This window comes from Echinops telfairi, unplaced genomic scaffold (assembly GCF_000313985.2).
Source record: "Echinops telfairi isolate 266 unplaced genomic scaffold, ASM31398v2 ScPeMD7_7469;HRSCAF=8507_1, whole genome shotgun sequence".
Classification (NCBI taxonomy): Eukaryota; Metazoa; Chordata; class Mammalia; order Afrosoricida; family Tenrecidae; genus Echinops; species Echinops telfairi.
In genome coordinates, this window is record NW_022111373.1 from 109,012,818 (window position 1) to 109,026,723 (window position 13,906).

General features: G+C 40.1%; 1 long non-coding RNA gene and 1 pseudogene across 1 annotated transcript in view; one reads left to right on the plus strand and one right to left on the minus strand.

The window, feature by feature from the left end:
• Window positions 1-2,392, plus strand: part of LOC123521111 — a 10,143-nt gene extending 7,751 nt beyond the window's left edge. The window contains exon 3 of the long non-coding RNA XR_006679587.1: window positions 1,309-2,392. This is a non-coding gene — a long non-coding RNA (uncharacterized LOC123521111). The remainder of the gene's footprint in view (window positions 1-1,308) is intronic.
• A 7,034-nt stretch (window positions 2,393-9,426) lies between these two features.
• LOC101655632 lies at window positions 9,427-10,273 on the minus strand (annotated as a pseudogene).
• Between the last annotated feature and the right edge of the window lie 3,633 nt (window positions 10,274-13,906).

The window sequence follows — 13,906 nt, forward strand, 5'->3', positions numbered from 1 at the left end:
CCTCACCCCCTTGGATGGGTTAGTGCCCTGTTCTCCCACTACCCATGTTTTTTTTCCCTTTCCCCCTCCTTTTTAATTGGCTACCATAGGTATCCCTGGATTGGTCTGGCCCCTGCCATACTACCTGGATCTCACCCCAGGAATGTATTCAAACCCGACTTTTACCAAGACCTCTAGACTATTGTAAAACGATAACTGCCATCTTCACCAGAAGGTTTCAAACATAATCTGATGAAACCAGAACATCTACTCTAACCCTTCATATAATCCTTGCCCTGTGGACTCCCCATTTTCTGCCTTTTTTTCTCCTCTAAGTTAATGAAAACTCTACTCTTCATTTGGTTAGGTCAAATCTTTTGAAGTCATGCTTAACTCCACACCTCCTTTCCACTTATTGCAAAGGGATCAGATTCCTGACAGATGCGTGGGAAGATCTATGTAGCACATGCACAGAGAAAGTAGGCGCCATCCTTAGCTCATTTGGTCCATGGGAAGCCTTAGAAAACATGCTCAGGGGAGACATTTAACAGGAATGATTTATCATTAGGTTACCTTTCAGGAAGAGCTTCTGTAGTTGCGGATACCTGCTGCTCTTATTAGACTGTGGTTGAGGGAGAGAAAGGTATAATAGAAGTTACATTCTAAAATGGTTTGTCTCCTCCAGGAGAGACTGTTCTGCATAATTTAGGAGAATCTAATTGTATGAATACGCTCAGTATTGGCAACCGTAAGGCACATAGTGATGCCTGGTTTTGTGACACTGAAAACAAAGCTTTTAATGATGGTTTCACTCACAGTTTGCAACACAAACCCCAACACCTGTGCCCGTTCAGTGTTCTGTTATTGTGAAAGTAATTATACTATTCATAGAGTACAATAATCTCCAATATTTCTCAAAGGAAAAGAACAAATCGTGCCTCTTTTGGTTCAATTTACAGAGCAAAATTTAACATCTTTACTGTTCTACAGGAAAAACAGAACTAAAAGGGGGGAAAATCACACTGACAGTTCAGATAAACAGATGACTGTACATCTCATTGAATATATTTATTTTAAATTTCCCTTTCATTTGTCTTTTGTATAAAGTATATTTGAAATTAATATTTAACCGACCACAATTATTTATGGATCCATACATAGAAAGTTCTGCATAGACTGACAATACTGGTAGGGATAGGCTCTAATCTGTGGAACAAAACTGGAGTTTACATTTGGCCTGAGATTTAGTATTTAGGCCCTGTTGAATGTAGGCATTTCTGAAGTTTGCCAGCTGTGTAAACAACTAATGCATTCATCTCTTAACCACAGGTTCAAGTCCCACTCAGAGGCACCCGAGGAAAAATGTCTGGTGAACTCCGTATGAGAACGCAGATCTTACAAACCGTATGGGGCCCAGTTCTATTCTTATGCACGTGGAGTCACCAGGGATTGGAATCTACTGAGTAGCAACTGATGTGTGATTTTGCTAAGTGTGACTCTGATGAAGTATCAAACAAAAGAAGATAGACCTCACTGGTCATTATTGTTACTTATTTTGTGTTTGTTATTTATTGAAGGCCACGTATTTTTCACACATTGTCACATTCATCCTCAATAATAATACTCCTCAACAAAAAGTAGTTATCATTGAGGATGAATGAGACAATGTGTGAAACATGAATGACACACAATGCAAGAAACAGTAAATACACCTGAGGATTACTGCTTCGATTGTACGGATGAGGGCAATGGGTTTCATATCAGTTTAGATAAATTGTTTGAGACTGCACTGCTGAAAGGAAATAATTAGATGGTAAAGAGTTTGAACACCCCTTTCCTGTTCCTTCAAAGCTGGTGTTGTTCCTTGCTGCACTGTGGTGCCTCTACTCCCACATAAAAGGGAAGAACACAACAAGAGTGCTGTGGAAGCACATAAAGAAGACTGAGTTGTGTTCTCCTCTGGGAGGCGGGAAGAACAACCAGGGCAAGAGGAATTGGAGGAAGAGTGGAAACAGCTCCCTTTTCCTCTCGGAATGTTCTGCAGCTATGGTCTTGATGAAAGAGATAAAGAGACTCTGTGACACATTAGGTGATTTTTCAATGCCCCAAGAGTCCATTAATCAACAGTTATTTGAAAAAAAACCCAATAGTCGATTCTTTAATAATTTGATAAAAGCAATAAAGTGTAAAAAATAATGTATGTGCTTGAAATGTTATTATTTTTATTTGCTATGGTTTCTCCACTGATGATGTTTCAACACCTTTGCTACATATTCTTCTTCTTCTTTTTTTTTTCATATTCTTCTTTAAATAATGTATTAGAACTTCCAGTACTCTAAGCTCTCAGTTCTACTGTGAAATTGTTTATTATGAAGACTATGTTTACTCTGATTAAAAAAACCCTTTAATTGTCGTTGGCGGTGTCTAATAAACATTAGTGGTTCATTAAAAATAAGAGAGGATCAGTAATGGGAACAAGTAGAACTATTTTGAAAACAAACGAAAAAGACCAAGTTAACTGGTCAGATAGAGGGCTAAGGGTATATATGGCCTTTAGTCACCCCTCGGGCCTGGAAATGAACTCACCCCTATGGTTAACTTTTTATTCAAGCGACAGAGAGGCCTATGCAGGAAAAAAAAAACACTAGGAAGGTTGCACAACTTAGAATAACCAACCATTTAAGACCAAAAAAGGGTGGTGGGCAGCATTTATCCAAGGAAAAGGTACAGAAGAGTTATGAAAAAGGAGGAATAGAAAAAGCAACTTCCTTTCGGGAAGAAATGAGATAAGCTATGTTAGATTGTAAGGGTCACAGTCAGTAATGTGAAACAAAATATGCATGACTTGTTAAATGGAAAATTGATGTATTCTGTAAACTTTCAGCTTTTCATTTCACAATAAGTGAAAAAATTAAAAACAGTCAAGCAAATTCCTAAGTTATTATCCAGGGTAGAGAAATTCTGCTATGGTCTTTATGGACAGTGTGGCTAGCCACTACCATGCCAGTAGGTTTGTCCGTAAAAATATGGAAGAACATATGTAATAATACTTCATCAATTCAACTCATAATTAGGGCCAGAAATCAGAGTCCGTGAATTTACATGTGGGAAGTAATGGATTAGAGGAATGACCTCTTAAGGGTCTCAATATCATGAGAGAAATACGTTTTCAATGTGTTTTAATAGAGGATATCATTATGTTGTTAGGAGCCTGCAAGTTGGTTCCAACTAATGTGTACATGGAACAAAGTACCACCCACTCCTGTGCCAGCCTCACAATTGTTCTTGTGTGTGAGCCCACTGTTGCAGCCCGTGTGTCAATCCATCTGACAGAGGACTTTCCACTTTCTCACTGCCCTCCGTGTGACCAACCATGATGTCCTTCTCCAGGGACTGGTCTCTCCTTATGCAGTGTCCAAAGTGCTTGAGACGAAGTCTCACCATCTTTCCCCTAGCCTTCTGATTACACCTCCAAGACAGATTTGTTTGTTCTCTTAGCATTCAGGGTACTTTCAACATGTTGAAGGTTCATCAGCACCATGGTTCAAATGTATCGATTCTTCTTTGGTCTTCTTTATTTCACAGGAATATGAGACAGTTGAAAATACCATAGCTTGGGTCAAGTGCACATTAGTCCCCAGAGTAACATCCTAGCTTTTCAACACTTTAAAGAGGATTTGTGCAACAGATATATTTCCAATATAATGTATAACTTGACCTCTTGTCTGCTGCTTCCATGAGTATTGATTGTAGGTTCAAGCAAGACGAAATCCTTGACAACTTCAATCTTTTCTTAGTTTATCATGACGTTAGGTATTAGTCCAGTTGTGAGGATCTTGGTCTTCCTTACATTGAGCTGTAATCCATACTGAAGGCTGCAATTCTTGATCTTCATCAGCAAGTGCTTCGGATCCTCCTCACGCTCAGCAAGCATGGCATTTGGCTTTTACTTATTTGAAGTTTGGTTGCACTAAAAGGAAAGAAAATTTGCAACGCTTTTTTCATTAATCATCAAGTTTCTTTCTTTTAAGGCTAAAATCTAGCTTGTTTTCTAGTTACCAACAGAGTCAAAAAATAATGATGAAGCTTCAAACAGGTCATTGACATATGATTTTCTGGTAATTCATTAAAATAGAAATATAATGCACAGATGATGTCTAAAGATGTGTTTGGGGGGGGCTTGTCTGCCTGTGCCATGTTATTTTGGGGGACTATGGATAAAGACCTTGTCAAGTACGCTTTTTTGGAGTATGAATGATAAGGGATTGTTTAAGAGTTCAGCAAAAGGCCTATATTTAAGTATTTTAATGAATAGGGATCATTCATAAAGAACTAGGGAATAGGCAGGGTCTAATATTAGCTTCACTGACAGTTCTGTGAAAGTGAAAATTGTTTCCTAAATTAACAAAAGTGGCTTAATTGTCAGGATGTGTTGAAGCCACACATATAAGTATGAACCAATTGCTCTAAGGCTTTAACATATGTACAGGTGCTATATTATCTGTCATTTAATTAATTGAAATCTGGGTCTAAAAGTGTGATTTTCTATAGTTTAATGACAGAATCTTAGCCTTCTATGGGGGAGGTCTTTGGAGTTCCCTGGAGAAGGACATCATGCTCGGTCAAGCAGAGGGGCAGTGGAAAAGAGGAAGGCCCTTGACAACATGGATCAATACAGCGCGGCAACACTGGCTCACACATAGAGACAACTGTGCGGACGGCACAGGCCTAGGCAGTGGTTCGTTCCGTTGTGCACAGGGTCACTAGGAGTCAGAACCACTTTGCTGACATCTAACAGCAACAACGTGTTCGCTGCTAAGGTTTAATTGCTAACCATTTCATCTAATATGCAGTCCTAATCTTTCTCTCCGTGGAAATTTGGGTGATGCTATGTTGCTGACTCAAGTCCCAGGGCTCACGTGCCGAGCTGCGAACCCAAAGGTTAAAGCTGTTGTGTACCCTGTGGAGTCTCTGAAGGAAGGCCCACTATCCAATTCTGAAAAACTAACCCGATGGAGCTCAGGTCTACTTTGACACACCTGGGGTCACCTTGAGTCAGAATGGACTCATCAGCAACTTGTTCTTTGTTGTTTCTTTTGCTTTATTCTAAAAACATATAGACCAAGAAGTCAGTGATGATGCAGTGATAGAAGTCTTACATTCCAGGTTGTGAACCCAATTTCAATTCCTAGCCAGTGTATTTTGTTCACAGCCACCACCCACCTGCTAGTGAAGGCTGGTGCATTGCAGTAACGCTGAACAGATTTTAATGTAACTCTGAGCCTGAGACAGACGAGGAAGAAAAGACTAGCGATCTTTTGGAAGTCAGTTACTGAAAACCCTGAGGATCACAGCAGATGGATCTCCAGCTGATCATGAAGTTGGTGCAGGACCAAGTAGCATTTTGTTTTGTTGTGAGTTTGCCGTGAGTTGGGGGCTGAACTTGATGGTAACTCATAACAATAACAATCTGGTTGAGGAGTTCCTCACTTGCAAATGGTTAAATATGATCGCTGCTAATCAGCCTCTGGAAGTCCTAGTCCAAGCAGAAGTATCTTAGAAGAGGGCTCTGGAAACCATCGACTTTTGGAAAATCACTCTTTGGTGCAATTCTACTGTGACACATGGTTTCCATAAGTCTAAATTGATGCAACACCAACCAGTTACTGGTAAAGTTAAAGGTTCATTGTTTTCAAAGGTTCCCCATTCTCCAGATTCAAACCCTTAGGTTAGTATTCAAAAGCTCTTTGTGAACTATCCCCATATTCCCATCAATTTCATCAGTTACTGCCCCCTCACAGTATTTATGGCTCTTTTCCAAATTAGAATTATTGGAGGACACATCAGAATTCAGGCCCCTATAGCTCATGCTCAGGGATCGTTTCATTAGTTTGGGGGTTTGACTTGAAAGTCCTCATTTCTAACATTCTGATAATTTAGACCAGGTCTGTCAAACAGAGGTTTCTCTGATGTACTATCCAAAATGGTTGACCTTCACTGTAGATAGTGCAACTGAGGAAATAACATTTACTTAAATTTAAAGATTAATTTAATTTAAATAGTTTTATATTTTTGGTGAATACCAAATTGGACATGTAGGTTCAGAATATAATTGGGGGGAGTTCCTATATGATGGCCATACTTCCCTTCCTTAGTGTGTTAGGCTAGGTTGACTAGAGAAACAAATCCAGTGGCAGTCATACATGTGTAAGAAAGCTTTATATCAACAAGTAATTATATATCGATAAAACATCCCAGCCCAGTCCAACTCAAGTCCATAAGTCTGATACTAGTCTATAAGTCCCTCATCAGAATCAGTCACAAGCAATTCCCAGGCCCTCGTGATGAGAAGGCCACGCCCACAAGGAGGCACCATCAGGCCGTAACCTGATTGGCAGGCTGAATACCATCCCTATACTTTTCTATAATTTCAATTTGACATGAAATCAGGTAGCTACCACACTTGAGATCTTGGCTTGACACCTCGAGAATCCATTCTTCTCTTGTCACCATCCTCCTCCCTACATGTCCAGTTTCCACAGTTTTTTCCAAGAACTGTCTCTTGACCTCTTTAAGTCTGGGTTAGATGCCCCTCTGTTATCATAGATGTATGCCCCCTTCTAACAGCAGCATCTTGTGGGGAGTCTTGATACAACAAGTTCTTTCTGCAGACTTGTTACATAAATTCATAAATGAAAATATAAAGCGGCAAAACAATAGGTTGTAGAATCACTTGCCTGACATGCATGAGCTGATATTGGAAATGAGATGATGAAGGCTTTTTTCTTTCTTCTTTTTTTTAACTGTGGTTTTGCTATATGGAATTAAACCAAGATAAACTTCTAGAGAGTTACATTTTATGCCCATGGTCTCTCATCACTAAGAACAGCATCTCTTTGATGCCAACTCTGAGAATTAGGGTGCTGGAGGGCGCTCTGGAGTACCGAAGGAACAGGGAATAAACTTTATTGACTATGCAGGGGGAAAATCACTTTTGAATTAATCGAAAGCAAATTAATGCCAAACAATTGTTAAAGGGATAAAAGTTGTAAAATTATAAAAAAAACAACACTTATTCTGACTATAAAAGTTTAGGATTGTGGTATATATTTCAAAAGTGACCCTCCTTTATGATGTAACACCATTCTGCTGAAATGCTCAACAAATATTGAATTATATTGTAATAAAATGTCCATCTTTAATTTGGGGTTGAAAGCTTAATAGGCTCTTTGTAAACTGTATGTGAAGTCTTCATTATGAATTTAAAATAATAATCTGATTTTATTCACTCCCCTAGAAATATGCTTGCTCTCTGTGATTTTGTGCTCTCTAATCTAGGCAAAACATTAAAAAAAAAATCACATTTATTACCCAAAAAACCCCACTGAAATTTGCTTTAAAATTATTGGCAAGTATTATTTTGGGCATTCTCTTTAGCAAGGCTCACCTTCACTTAACAAGGAATTTTAGAAAGGTCCAGACAGCCAAAATTATAGTGTTCAGAAAAGACAACGTCATGAACCAGAAAGAAGCTGCCCTAAAATGTATTCCAACAGCAAGAAAGAACGCCATCTTCCCAAGCCCAGCCATGAGGTTCATCTGTCAGTTCACATTGCAGCCCCAAGGAACACATGGTTCTACTGTTTGTTCTGATGCCCTCAGCCACAGGTAATCTAATGTATGGGATGAGCCAGCACGAATGAGTGAGAACTGGAGTGTTGAATCAAACTTATCCTGCTGATAAATGTCCTCAGAAAGGAGTGAAGAATTCTCAAATATTTTTTTGTAAAGAAAGAAACAAAGAGCTACCAAAATTATGAATGACAGAAAATTTTGGCTGAAAAGAGGTCTTGTGACTGTTCTTGAATACTTCTTTTTTTAAAAAAATAAATCATTTTATTGGGGTTCTTACAGCTCTTATCACAACCCATCCATCCATCCATCCATTATTTCAAGCACATTTGCACGTTTCCATCATCATTTTCAAAACATTTTCTTTCTACTTGAACCCTTGATATCAGATACTCATTTTCCTTTCCCCCACCCTCCCTCCCTCATGAACCTTTGATCATTTATAAAATATTTTTTTCATGTCTTACACTGACTGCAGTCTCCCTTCACCCACTTTTCTGTTGTCCATCCCCCTGGGAAGGGGTTATATGTAGATCATTGTGTTTGGTTCCCCCTTTCTACCCCCACCTTCCTCTTCCCCTCCTGGTAGCTTTATTCTCATTATTGGTCCTGAGGTGTTTATCTCTCCTGGATTCCCTGTGTTGCGAACTCTTATCTGTACCAGTGTACATGCTCTGGTCTAGTCGTATTTGTTTTTAACAGCTCTTATAGCAATCCATACATCAACTGTATCAGGCACATTTGTACATATGTTGCCCTCATCATTTCCAAAACATTTCTTTCTACTTGATCCCTTGGTATCAGCTCCTCTTTTTTCCCCTCACCCCCCCCTTCCACCTTCCTGAACCCTTGATAAGAATGTAAGGCCTACTTATTTTATGATTTTTTTTTATGTTCCAAATGTGATGGATTTATTTTACTCTGATGCAAAAATCAAAGATTCCACTACGGCACAGAGACCAATATAATTAAAGGTCGTGAAAAAGCGGTGTAGGACATGCAGGGCGTGATGTATAAACTGAAGGGTTGGGTCATTTCCTTTATAACAACACATTGCGCTGTCATTGAGGAGCGCACTTAAAATAACATGGAGGTACTGAACTGAAATGTGGCACAAATATTACAACTTCTAAGAATACTTCCAAGTACCTCCCTTAGGATAGACTTGCAAACTCTAGATTCCAGCTTGGGAAGGTGTACGATTCTTTGCAAGAATAAAAGTTAACACTTTTGAAATTTCACAGAGGAATTTTAAGGCCAAAACATAGTGGGTGCTTTTCTTTTCACCCCCATGGCCAAATCTGATGCTTTATTCAAAACCACATTAAACTTCTTGTGTGAGCCTGGGTTGATTAGAAAAACAAATACATAGACACTCATATGTGTGTAGGAGAGAGTTTTATATCAAAGAGTAATTGTACATTAAGAAAACATCCCAACCCAGTCTAGAGCAAGCCCGTAAGTCTGATATTAACCCATATATCTGATACTAATCTATAAAGTCCTCTTCAGACTTACAATATACGTGCAATGACACCAGGAAGGTCACAGGCCAGTGGGTGGAAAGTATGTGGATCCAGTGGTGATAGAAGTATCTCAGTGACTCCTCCAGCTTTGGACTCTGGCTGCATCAGTGTAGCTCCATCAGCCTCATCGTCAGTAATGTCTCCAGGGAGTGAGAGTGTGTTCCAGCTCCAGTGAGCTATTTATCTCCTTAGCACCTCCAAATGAGGTCATCAAGCTATAACCGGATTGACAGGCTAAACTCCACCCCTTCACTCTTAAGTCTCAAATTGACAATAGATTATGTAACTATCACACATCTAGTTCAAATCCCAGGCCAATCTTGTGACCTCTGGCATTGAAGTTCATCCATCAATTAAAGCTGAGAGGGTCAGCTTGACTCCTGGTCGAAGGGACTGAGTACAGCCAAGTCTGATCAGGCTGGCATTATTTACTTCAGGAGACAGAGAAGTTCTACAGTCCAACTTGCATTTCGCAGCAATGCCAAAGTTGGTGTTGTTACTGCCCACCATCTAAGTGAGGTTTATTGGAGTTTCAATCTTCTCATTAACCTTCTGGTCGACAGAACCTCCAGATTCAGTGCCATCATTCCCATGAGAGTGCAGCTGGAAGTCTGAAACCTTATAACCCAGCGAGAAATTATTCTGTGACAGTTTGGACTTGACTGTGTGAAAACTCACCTGATAGCTAGCAGGCCAGCCTTCAAAGGTCATCACAGCCCGGCCATAGAGGGTTGGTCCAGAAAAATCAATGTCAACACTATTGTCAAGAGTGAAACAATCCTGCTTATAGAAGGCCTTCAACTTCTCACCCGTCTTTCCTGGGTTCTGTACAAATATGGCATCGAGTCAGTTTCAACACTTCAGCCAACTTATTCTCCAAAGAGATTTCTATCCCTAGACTATTGTCTGTGCTCCGTTCTTGGGGGAAGGTAAGTCCATAGTTACCATATATTTGGTCTCTAGGTTGCCGGATGCTTTTCCTGTATCAGTATAAGCATGAGCAGAAGTAGAAAATTCCACTCCACTACAAGACTTGGTTCTCAGGTCGATTGTGACCATGCCAAACCCATTTCCTTTGTTGAAGACATCCTTGGTAGCCTTTCCGAGGTCACCCGGAAAGTTGGTTTGTTACACATGTCTCCCACCAGAGGGCCTGTCTCCGCTCTGCCAGGGCAATGCTGAAGGTCCTTGTTTTATGATCTTAACAATTTCCTGAAAGGGTCTGATAAGAAGGTGGGGGAAGATACTGAGAGGATTCATTTGTGAGTAGTTGTGAAGAGGATTTCATGCAATGCCATCCTGTTGTGTACATAATGATCCCTCTGCTTAGCAGGGGGTGATATCTTAATACCAGCAAGATCCTGGACCTAGGATCCCTGCCTGGAGAACCTCCTGGATCCAGAAGACAGCTGTCACATCAGAGGAGGAGCAGCAGAACCAGGAGGCCAAGCATGGAGCACTGATGACTTCCCAACCCATGGGAAGTCAAACTGAGTGCCTTTGTGCAGGAGGTTGGCTTACTGGGATTGGGGGCCTCTGGGCACTAGATTTAGGATATTGGGCTTCCCAACCCCCTGAAGTGAAGCTGAGTGCCTTCAAGCTGAGGCTTACTGGAGTGAGATGCCTCTGGGTATATAATTCAGGGAGCTGGATTAGCTGACACATGGAGCTTGAGTGGAATGCCTTCCAGTTGAGTCTTCCAGCAGAGTGGTATGTCCTTTTGGGAATTTATAGGCAGATCTGAAAGAACTTTGTAATAGGTCATGATTAAAAAACCTATCCTGAGCATTTCTAGCTGTCATTACAGTTTGTTAATTTCCGTAATAAACCATTTCCTTAATAAAAAAAAAAATGCATTTTTGCTGTGAGTCCTGTGTGGCCATTGTAATGGGTATTGGAACCCAGAGAAGTGAAATAGAGAACATTATTTAAAACAGCATGCCATGCTAGATAGGGAGAGTGGGAATGAGAGCTAGTCTTTGCCTTTGATTGGAGGCAAAATAAATGCTTCAATGACATTGTTTTATAGTTTGAGAATTCTGTTGGTTCACCTTTCTCTGGAATGGGTACAAATATGGATCTCGTCCACTCAGTTAGCCAAGTGGCTGTCTTCCAAATTTCCTGAAATAGGCAAGTGAATGCTTCCAATGTTTGTTGAAACATTTCAATTGGTATTCCATCAATTCCTGGAGCCTTGATTTTGGCGAATGCTTTCAGTGTAGCTTGGATTTCTTCTTTCTGCACCATTTTTTCCTTGTTCATATGCTACCTCTTGAAATTGTTGCCTATCAACTAGTTCTTTTGCTACAGTGGCTTTGTGTATTTTTCCCATTTTACTTAAATGGTTCTTGCATCAATCAATATTTTGCCACATAGACTCGTTCAATATTGCAACTTGGAGCTTGAATTCATCCTGTCTGTATGCTGAGCAAACATTTAGAAAAGCTGGATCATATGAAAGAAGAATGTGGCATCAGGGTTGGAGGAAGGCTTATTAACAGCCTGCGATATGACACAACTTTGCTTGCTGAAAGTGAGGAGGGTCTGAAGCACTTGCTGATGAAGACCAAAGATGCAGCCTCGGGATGGATTGCACCTCAGTGTAAAGAATACAAACACCCTCATGATTAGCCCGATAGGTAACAGGAAAAAACTGATAAAATATTGGAGTTTTGAAGAATTTTGTCTTGCTTGAATCCACAATTACTGCTCATAGAAGCAGTAGTCCAGAGCTCAAAGATGCATTACATTAGGTAAATCTGCAGTGCACTTGACTCAAGCCGTGGTATTTTCCAGTGCCTCATATGCATGTAAAAATTGGACATTGAATAAAGGAGACCAAAGAAAAATCAATGTATTTGAACTACAGTGTTGGAGAAGAATATAGAAAGTACCATGGACTGCTAAAAGAACAAACAAATCTGCCTTGGAAGAAGTAGAGCTAGAAAACTCCTTAGATACAAGGATGGCGAGACTTCATCTCACGCTCTTTGGATATGTTATCACAAGACACCAGTCTCTAGAGGAGGGCATCAAGCTTGGTTAAGTGAAGGGGCCGTGAAAAAACAAAAGGGCCCTTGATAAGATGGATTTGCCGTAATGATGGGCTCAAAAGTGACAGCAATTGTGAGGTTGGCCCAGGAGCAAGCAGCAGTTCTTCAGTTGTACGTGTCCTGGGCTGAGTTGGAGCCCACTGGACAGCACCTACCAACAACAGAAACATGAGACCAGGTCATAGCTGGAGCCTGCCAACAATGAACTGTGCTCCGATAGGGAAGAGAATCTTGACTTCTTTTTGTAGAGTACTGTATAAATGATAATTATGTAAAAAAATAAGATTAACATTGCTGAAGATGCTACCAGGGCTCCAGATTCCAGTGACAGCGTGGGCTAAAAGGTAATAATTTCAGGCCCAGAACAGTCAAGTTAGGGATCAGACACAGTAGTTTCACAATAGCCCTTCACAGAGCAAGAATGGTGTTCATTCTCAGTCCCCATTGTATGTGTTTGGCACATAGGGATTTCTTTTAAAACTATGGACTACTCCACTCACTTATTTTTTTTCCTTTTTCCTTTCCTTCCTTCCTTCTTTTCTTTCTTTCTTTCTGTTATTTTCTTCTTTCTTTCTGTGCTATCTCCCACCTCTACTTTTACTTCAATACTGTTGCCCGTGCCTCTTTTCGGTCTTCTTTGAAAGTATCTTTTCACCATATACTAGGTGTGTCCATGTGGCTATACCAAATACATTTCAAACTCAGTGCACTCAAAATGCACTCATCCTCCTCTCCGGACTGGAGTTTTCTGTGTTCCCAGTCTCAACGGATGGAACCACATCCTCTTTTATCTTCCTTGTCATTCTCATCTGATTAATAGCTAAATATAATCGCTACTTCCTTCTGAATAGCTTTCAAAGCTAGCCAACTCTCCCTGTTATTGTCAGGTGCTTTGAGTTGTTTGCAAATCATAGTGAGCCTACGTACGACAGAATGGGATACTCTTCTGTCAACGTCATCTTCAATGTCATGTTAGAGCCCGTTGTTGCAGTTACTGTACCAGTTCAACTCAATAAGCACCTTCCTCTTTCTTTTCTGAAAATTTACATTGCCAAAAAAGATATCCTCCTTCAAGGGTTTGTTCCTCCTGATGACGTGTTCAACCTATGTGCATGGAAGTTCCAGCATCCTCATTTTTAAGGAGTATTCTGACATATATCTTCCAAGACATATATATATGTTCATTATTCTGGAGTCCATGGTATAGTCAATATTCTTTGCTATGGAATAATTCAAATGTACCAATTGTTTGTGGTCCCACAAAGAAAGTCTGTAACACTTGCTGCCAGTCATCTTAGACTCTTCGCTCTATCTCTCCAGAGCCCCTCTAATCCCTCCAACTGTTAAAATTCTGGCAACTGTTCTACTAATAATTATGACATCTTGACTTTTTTACTCTCTTTGGACTTTCCCCTTTCTTTTCTTCTCCAGTTATTAATGCCATCAAGCTTTGTAAAAGGATACATCTCTAGTAGTTACTAGTTGATATGTGTCAAAGACTTATCTCTCTGCCATCAAATTGATTCTCACTCATAGTGACCCTAAAGGACTTGGTAAAACTGCCCCTGTGGATTTCCACGACGATGACTTTTATGGGAGTAGAAAATCTTGACTTTCTTCTGGGAGCAGTTTGTGATTTGAACTTTTGACCTTGCAATTAGCATCCCAACTTATAACCACTACTCCACCATGGCACAGGACCAGGTAGTGTTTTGC